Genomic DNA, 7,500 nt, shown 5'->3' on the forward strand with positions numbered 1-7,500 from the left:
CAGCTGAAACAGGTGTGGATTGTTTGACTACAGTTTACGACTAATCTCTATCTTGCTGACTATGTGCAATCTCTGGTCCAGATCACCACCCAAGCACGGCGAGACTGCGGTGCGCTAACTGCTCACGTTTACGCTGCTTGACGCTCGTCTGGTCAGGATACCACCCTGCGGAGCTTCCCCCTGTGCTGCCACGCTGCCGTAAGAGGCTTGTGTTCAGCTGTCTGCCGAGACTGGAGACTGTGGGTGACTTTGTAGTCGAGGACAGATGGTGAATGAGCTCTTGTGTTGGAGCAATACAACTTGTTTGTGCTGAGTCTGTGAAAAACATGACATCAAGGCCTGTCTCTCTTTACCTAAGCTTGTAGTGATGAATAATGTGAAAGAATGCAGGGAGAAGTCGTCCCGAGGCCGGGTTTGGGTTTTCGTATTCTAGCAAGCAAACAGGAAAAGGTGTGTGTACAGATGCATCATCAGCTTTGTGTATTTGTGAATGCGCTGGAAGTCCCTGTAACATTACATTAAAATTCATTGAAGAGTTCTGCAAGGCTCGGTATTTTTACCATTGTTTTTTATATTGTATATGCTACTCCAATAATAATATCATACATGCTTAATTTTTACAGTCTTGGTGATGATTTTAACTCTTTATATCCTGTAAGCCTGGCAAACCACTGATTAACAAAACCCAGTTGCAAACCACAAGCCATCAATCTATTTTGAATGGACACAATCCTGGATATGTGTACAGGTGGAAGCATCAGCTTTGTGTATTTGAAAATGCACTGGAATTGACTCTAATATCCTAAATATATAAGGCACCACATTTATTTATTCCATGCACAAATGTGAGTATGGATATATCCATCCATTTGCAGTATTCATCCATCCATCCATCTATCTACATCATCCATCCATCTATCTATGGTATCCATCCGTCCATTCATTTACAGTATTTATCAATCAATCCATCCATCCATCATTCCATCCATCCATCCATCTACAGTGTTCAAAAATCCATCCAATTAATCTATCCATCTACACTATCCTTCCATCCATCTATCTACAGTATCCATCCTAACATGCATACATCCATCCATCCATCCATCCAATCAACCATCCGTCCATCATTTCATTCATCCAAGTATCCATCTATCCATCCATCCATCCATCCCTCCACCAGTTATTATAGATCCATCAATCAATCCATCTATCTACAGTATCTATCCATCATTCCATCCATCTATCTATAGTATTCAATCCATTCATCCATAGTATTCATCCATCCAACCAACCAACCAACCTTCCATCTATCCATTCAACCATCCATCTATCCAACCAACCATCCATCCATCCATCCATCCATCCATCTAGAGTCTCCATCCATCCATAGTATCCCTCCCTCCATCCATCCATCCAACCATCCATCCATAGTATCCAACCATCCATCATTCCATCCATCTATCTACAGCATTCATCCATCCATCCACTGTGTTTATAGATCCATCAATCAATCTATCTATCTAGTTTTATTTCATCCAACCAACCATTCTTCATTCTATCCATCTATCTACAGTATCCATCCATTCATCCATTCATCCATCAATCTATCTATTTATCCATCCATCCATCCATCCCATACATCCATCCATCGATCCTTCCATCCATCGTGTTTCCATCAATCAATCCATCTAACTACAGTTTTCATTCATTCATCCAACCAACCATTCATCATTCCATCCATCTATCTACAGTATCCATCCATCCATCCATCCATCCATCCATCCATCCATCCATCTACAGTAAACATCCATCATTCTATCTATACATCTACAGTATTCCTCAATCCATCCATCATTCCATCTACAGTATTCATTGATCTATCCATTAATACTTCCATCCATCATTCCATCCATCTATCTATAGTATCCATCCATCCATCCATCCATCCAATCCATCTATTTATCCATCCATCCATCCAATCCATCTATTTATCCATCCATCCATCCATCCATCCATCCATCCATCCATCAATCAATCTGTTTATCCATCCATCCATCCATCCATCCATCCATCCATCCATCCATCCATCCATCCATCCATCATGTTTCCATCAATCAATCCATCTAACTACAGTTTTCATTCATCCAACCAACTATTCATCATTCCATCTATCTATCTACAGTATCCATCAATGCATCCATCCATCCATCAATCTATCCATCCATCTATCCATCCATCCATCCATCCAACCATCCATCCATCCATCCATCCATCCAAACGATCAACTAGAAATCAAGTTATTATTTGTTGCTCTTAAAACTGGGACCAACAACAAGACTTTTGTCAGGGAGTGTACTTGTATATAAAAATGATCCTGAAATATTGTCATGGTTTCTTAACAATGCTTTGCAAGCAGCAAACTAGCATCTTATATTTATAATGATTTCTAAAGAATTATAATTATAACGGTATTAAAACGCTGAAAATTCAGCTTCGAAATTACATTTTACAATAAAGCCATTCGTAAAACAATATTTTAGTAATATTACCATCACATAAAAAATAAGCCTTGGTGAGCATTAGAGAGGCCTTTCTGTAATATTAAATATTTATATATATAAGCCCTAATCTCTGACAGTCCCAGCAGGTTGACTTTCGTATAATTTGAGGGAAAAAAATGCAATCACTGTTCATATCGCCATATGAAGCGCACTGAACTCTGAATTGGCCCTGTCAGCGAGGCGAAGTTCATTAAACATGTAAACAAACTACAAAACATCACCAAGGACGGCAACTTCCCAAAGTCCCAACGAGGTCCTGATGATTTGACAGAATCAAGGACAGCCGCCCGACAGCAATGTCGAACATGTTTTGATTGGCACAAAGATATTTATGACACATGCCGTGAATTCAAAGGCATCATGGGAACAAAGGCAGCCGAACACCTTTGTGTTAATGTATCAACATCATACCTGTCATTGCCTATGATATGATTTAGCCATGAAAGCGGCGCAACTTGATTGACTTGCACGAGAACATTGTTTTTCTAGGGGAAAACAAAATCAGGGTTAACCGACTATTATGAAGAAGCAGTATTCAGAAGTGTCACACCGTCGCAGGATAAATGAACAGTGATTATCTCATACGAGAAGGCAGAACTGTTTTCTTGCTGTTCTTTTATGATGATTTTTATTGATCCATCTGCTGTGACAGCCAGCGCAGGCATCTAGCAAGTCTCAGAAAAATGCATAGATTGCGCATTTTCTTGTTAAATATATTGTGCATTTTGTTAATATATCAAAGAAGCCGCACCGCGCAGGCTGTGAATTAGTTTTAATGAAACAAAATCTATAAATAGCTCCATTTAGTGACAAAGGTGCTTTCATGCTCGGCTGCCATTGTTGTCTAAAGAATTATTGCGTTTGTCATTATTCAAGTGACTATAAACGTTGCATTGAGTTCAAGGGTGGCCTGTCAGAACTGTACATCTGTCATTTATAAAACTGCTAAAAAAATATGCATATATATAATTGGCATTGACTCACACTCTTTGTCTTTCTATCAGACAGATTTCTGATTTTTCCAGATCCAGGAAAAAGAACGTGAGAGAGAAAGAGCTGTTTTTTTTTTCCTCATCTCCACAGGGAGCGAAGAGAAATACTGGAGATACAGTGTTTGGGTCAGTAGATCTGCCTGAAGTCACACTGAAGGAGAAATGACCTTCTGACCTTCAAACACACAAACACAACAGAAATTCAGTCAGGGTTTGCATTTCATCAACAATATATAGAAATATACTATAGATGTGTCAACATACAAAATTTGGAGGGCAACAGATAATAAATATTCTATTTTCTGACTACATACTGTATGCAACTGAAATATACATGTAGTTCAAGTATATGGCTCTTAAATATATAAATAATGGATTTAAATGTGTATTCAGTGAATCAATGCAAAAATAGAGAATCAAATAAATATTAAATATAATATATATATATATATATATATATATATATATATATATATATATATATATATATTAGATATATGGAAGATTTTGAAAAGTTTATTAAAAATTTATTTTTTAAATTTATTTACTCAACTCAAGGCAACTTTATATATAGTCATTTCATGTTACATAAATCTATATTTTTAAATAATTTATTATATATTTTACTAAATATTTATTTATTTAATTAATTATTTATTTAATTAATTAATTTATATATTAACTTGAAATACAGTTTACTTATTTATTAATTTATCAATTTACACACTAAGTAATTTAAATAAATACAAATAAAAAAAAAAATATTTATTTATTTATTTATTAACACGAAACAACTTGGTGTATAAAGAACATTTATTAATTTATTATTTACTTATTTACACACAACGTAATTTAAAATAAATAAATACAAATGAAATAATCTAAAATATTTTATTGTTATTTTATTATATATTTTATTAAATGTTTTATATATTTATTTATTTATTTATTCAATTATTTATTTATTTAACACGAAACAACTTGGTGTATAAATAATATCTATTAATTAATTTATTTATTTATTTATTTAATTATATATGTATTACTTTATTATATATTTTAATAAATGTTATTTATTTGTTTATTAATTTATTTATTAACATAAAAAAACATAATTGATATTTATTAATTTATTTATTTATTCATTACTATGAAACGGCTTGGTATATAAATAACATCTATTAATTAATAAATTAATTTATTATTGTATTTATTTATTTATATATATTTTTATTATTTTATTATATATTTTATTAAATACTTTATCCATTTGTTTATTTATTAACAAAGACATGATTTAGATTTATTTATTTATGCATTATCATGAAACACCTTGGTGTATAAATAAAATTTACACAATTTACACAAAGTAATTTAAATAAATAAAGTATTATTATATTATATATTTTATAATTTTTTATTGTCACGAAAAGACAAATAAATAATAATATTAATTTATAAATTAATAAATAAATAAAGAGATAAATAAATAATTTATTAAATAAATAAATAAATGAATAAATTTGTATACACCAAGTCATTTAAATGAATGAATAATAAATAAACAAACAAATAAAGAAATAAACAAACCAGTGAGCAATCAGCAACAACAATACTAAGACAAACTCCAGACAGCAAAGCAATATAAAAAGCTGCTTTTTCTCCTTTAGCAGAAAATAAAGGGGGGTATGAGTGAAATAAAGCATTAAAGCGGAATGGCATGGTGACCCATTACAGATCAGACCTGCAGTTTTCCAACTGGAGGGTCTGCCACCTCTCTGCCGCCCATCCTGTATTCCCCCTTTAATTGTGCCACTTGAGAAATTTACGTGCCTGTGAATATGGCATGAATCTCACGCTTATTGCAGTATCATTAGCAGGCACATTTAAGCAACATCTGTGTGCTATAGAGCTAATTGAAGTACCACAGCGTCAGCTGTAAATCCACGGGAAGATGGCAGATCGAGCTCGGCACTGCTGAGCTAGCCGCTAACAGTCAGCCTGTTCCTGCAATCTGCCACGTACCAGCCTGGCACACACACACACACACACACACACACAAGCTAAAAAGCGCGCACACACATGCATGCATGCTAAAATACACACGCAGACGCTCATGCAATGTCCAAAACATACAGCGACAGGGGTTAATGATCCTATTAGACACCTTGTTGCACAAATTTAGTTGCTGCCTCAATTTGTTATCTTTATGAACACAGATAGATAGAAACATGTATTTACTTTCATATCAATTCTTTATCTTTCTAGTATAGCATGTTTTTTTATGTTTATCTTATTAAATCTTTTTCAAGTGCTTCATTTATTTGATCAAAAAAGCACTTATAATCAAGTATTCATTACAAAAGTATTATTATGGACACTGAAAACTGCAGAAAATTAAGCTTTGCATCACAGGAATAACTTAAATTTCACATAGTTTTCAATAGCAAAGAGTTGGTTTAAATTGAAATAATATTTCACAATATCACTTCTATATTTCTGTTTATTGGAATTTTGAGAGCTTCCAGATACTGTGCTCAGCATATATGACTTCACCCTCACAGATCTCTCTTTTAAATTTCTATAGACAGCTACAGTATACAATATTATTTTTTGTGCAAATTCTCATCTGTTTTGCAACCGTTATTATCATATTTCTCTGCTATAAACGTACTTACTGTGGACTAATGTGACTTATCTTATGTAACTTTTCTTTCTCTGTCCAGACCCTCATGCATAGTCTATGTTAGCCTACCATTTGTAAGATAGCACAGTGCTATCCCTGATTGTACCCTTTATTTGTTTATTTATTTATGTATTTATATACTTATTTGTTTATTCATTTTCGTTCATTTATTTATTTATTTGTAGGTATTTAAAAAATGTTCTTACTCCTATTTTATAAAATTTTGCTGCTTTTTCTATTCTTTTTTAGTGTTTGATTAGGGTTTATATATATATATATTAGGGGTGTCACGATTTCAATTTTTAATCGAAATCGATCGAAATTTATGCTCAATTTCGATTATCGAATCAAAAAATAGAATCGACGATGCTGCCACGCCCCCATGTCACGTCAGCTTGGCTTGCCAAGCGGGAAAAAAACAGGCTTGTTGAAGTGCTTGTTAAACTGCAGAAGACAGGAGACTTAAACCCTCTCCTCTTTCAATGAAGTCGCCGGTGTGTAAGCATTTTGGATTTCCAGTGAGTTATGTTGAAAACATTCGTGTTGTCGACAAAAAAAAAAAACAGTTTTGCAAGCTCTGCTATGTATGTATTACGTACGGTTCATCCGATAGACAACACCGGCATCGCGATCCTCCGCCCGCCCCCGTTGCAAATCCGCTCGCGAAAAGTACACACTCAGGCCCTGTTTACACTGTCTTTGTTTTTAAATGGCATTTTAGAACGACAACGATTTGACATCCACAGTGGCGTGTAGCATTTCTGAGCAGCCCTCCTTCCTCTCTACCTCTGAAAATGCACATCACGTGACCACACAGACAGACGCACACACAGCCATACGCTCGAGACAGCGGGTTCAGGCAGTCAGAGGATCAGAAGACTGCTTCAATCTTTCACTCACTTGTACTTAGTCATTTTAGCGAACACCTCAGATACTGTTGGCTGGTTCCTGTTGGTTGTGCGTCTTTTTTACCGACGCCATTATAACGACACAGATCACTGCCTATTCACGAGTCCCGCAGAAAAAATGATTGACAGGTGGTAATTATGTGTGTATCTTGCCTTTATTCATTTACTGTATGATTTGTTTATGGGTAAAACAAAGACCATGCAGGTCTGGTAGTTTAAACGGTAGGCTACAAATAATTAATTGGTCATTAATTAATTAATTATTCAAAATCGAATCGTGCCTTTAGAATCGAATATGTAATAGAATCGAGGATTTGGAGGATCGTGATACCCTTAATATATATATATGCTAA

Source organism: Danio rerio, chromosome 12, assembly GCF_049306965.1.
Source record: "Danio rerio strain Tuebingen ecotype United States chromosome 12, GRCz12tu, whole genome shotgun sequence".
In the NCBI taxonomy this organism is placed as follows: domain Eukaryota; kingdom Metazoa; phylum Chordata; class Actinopteri; order Cypriniformes; family Danionidae; genus Danio; species Danio rerio.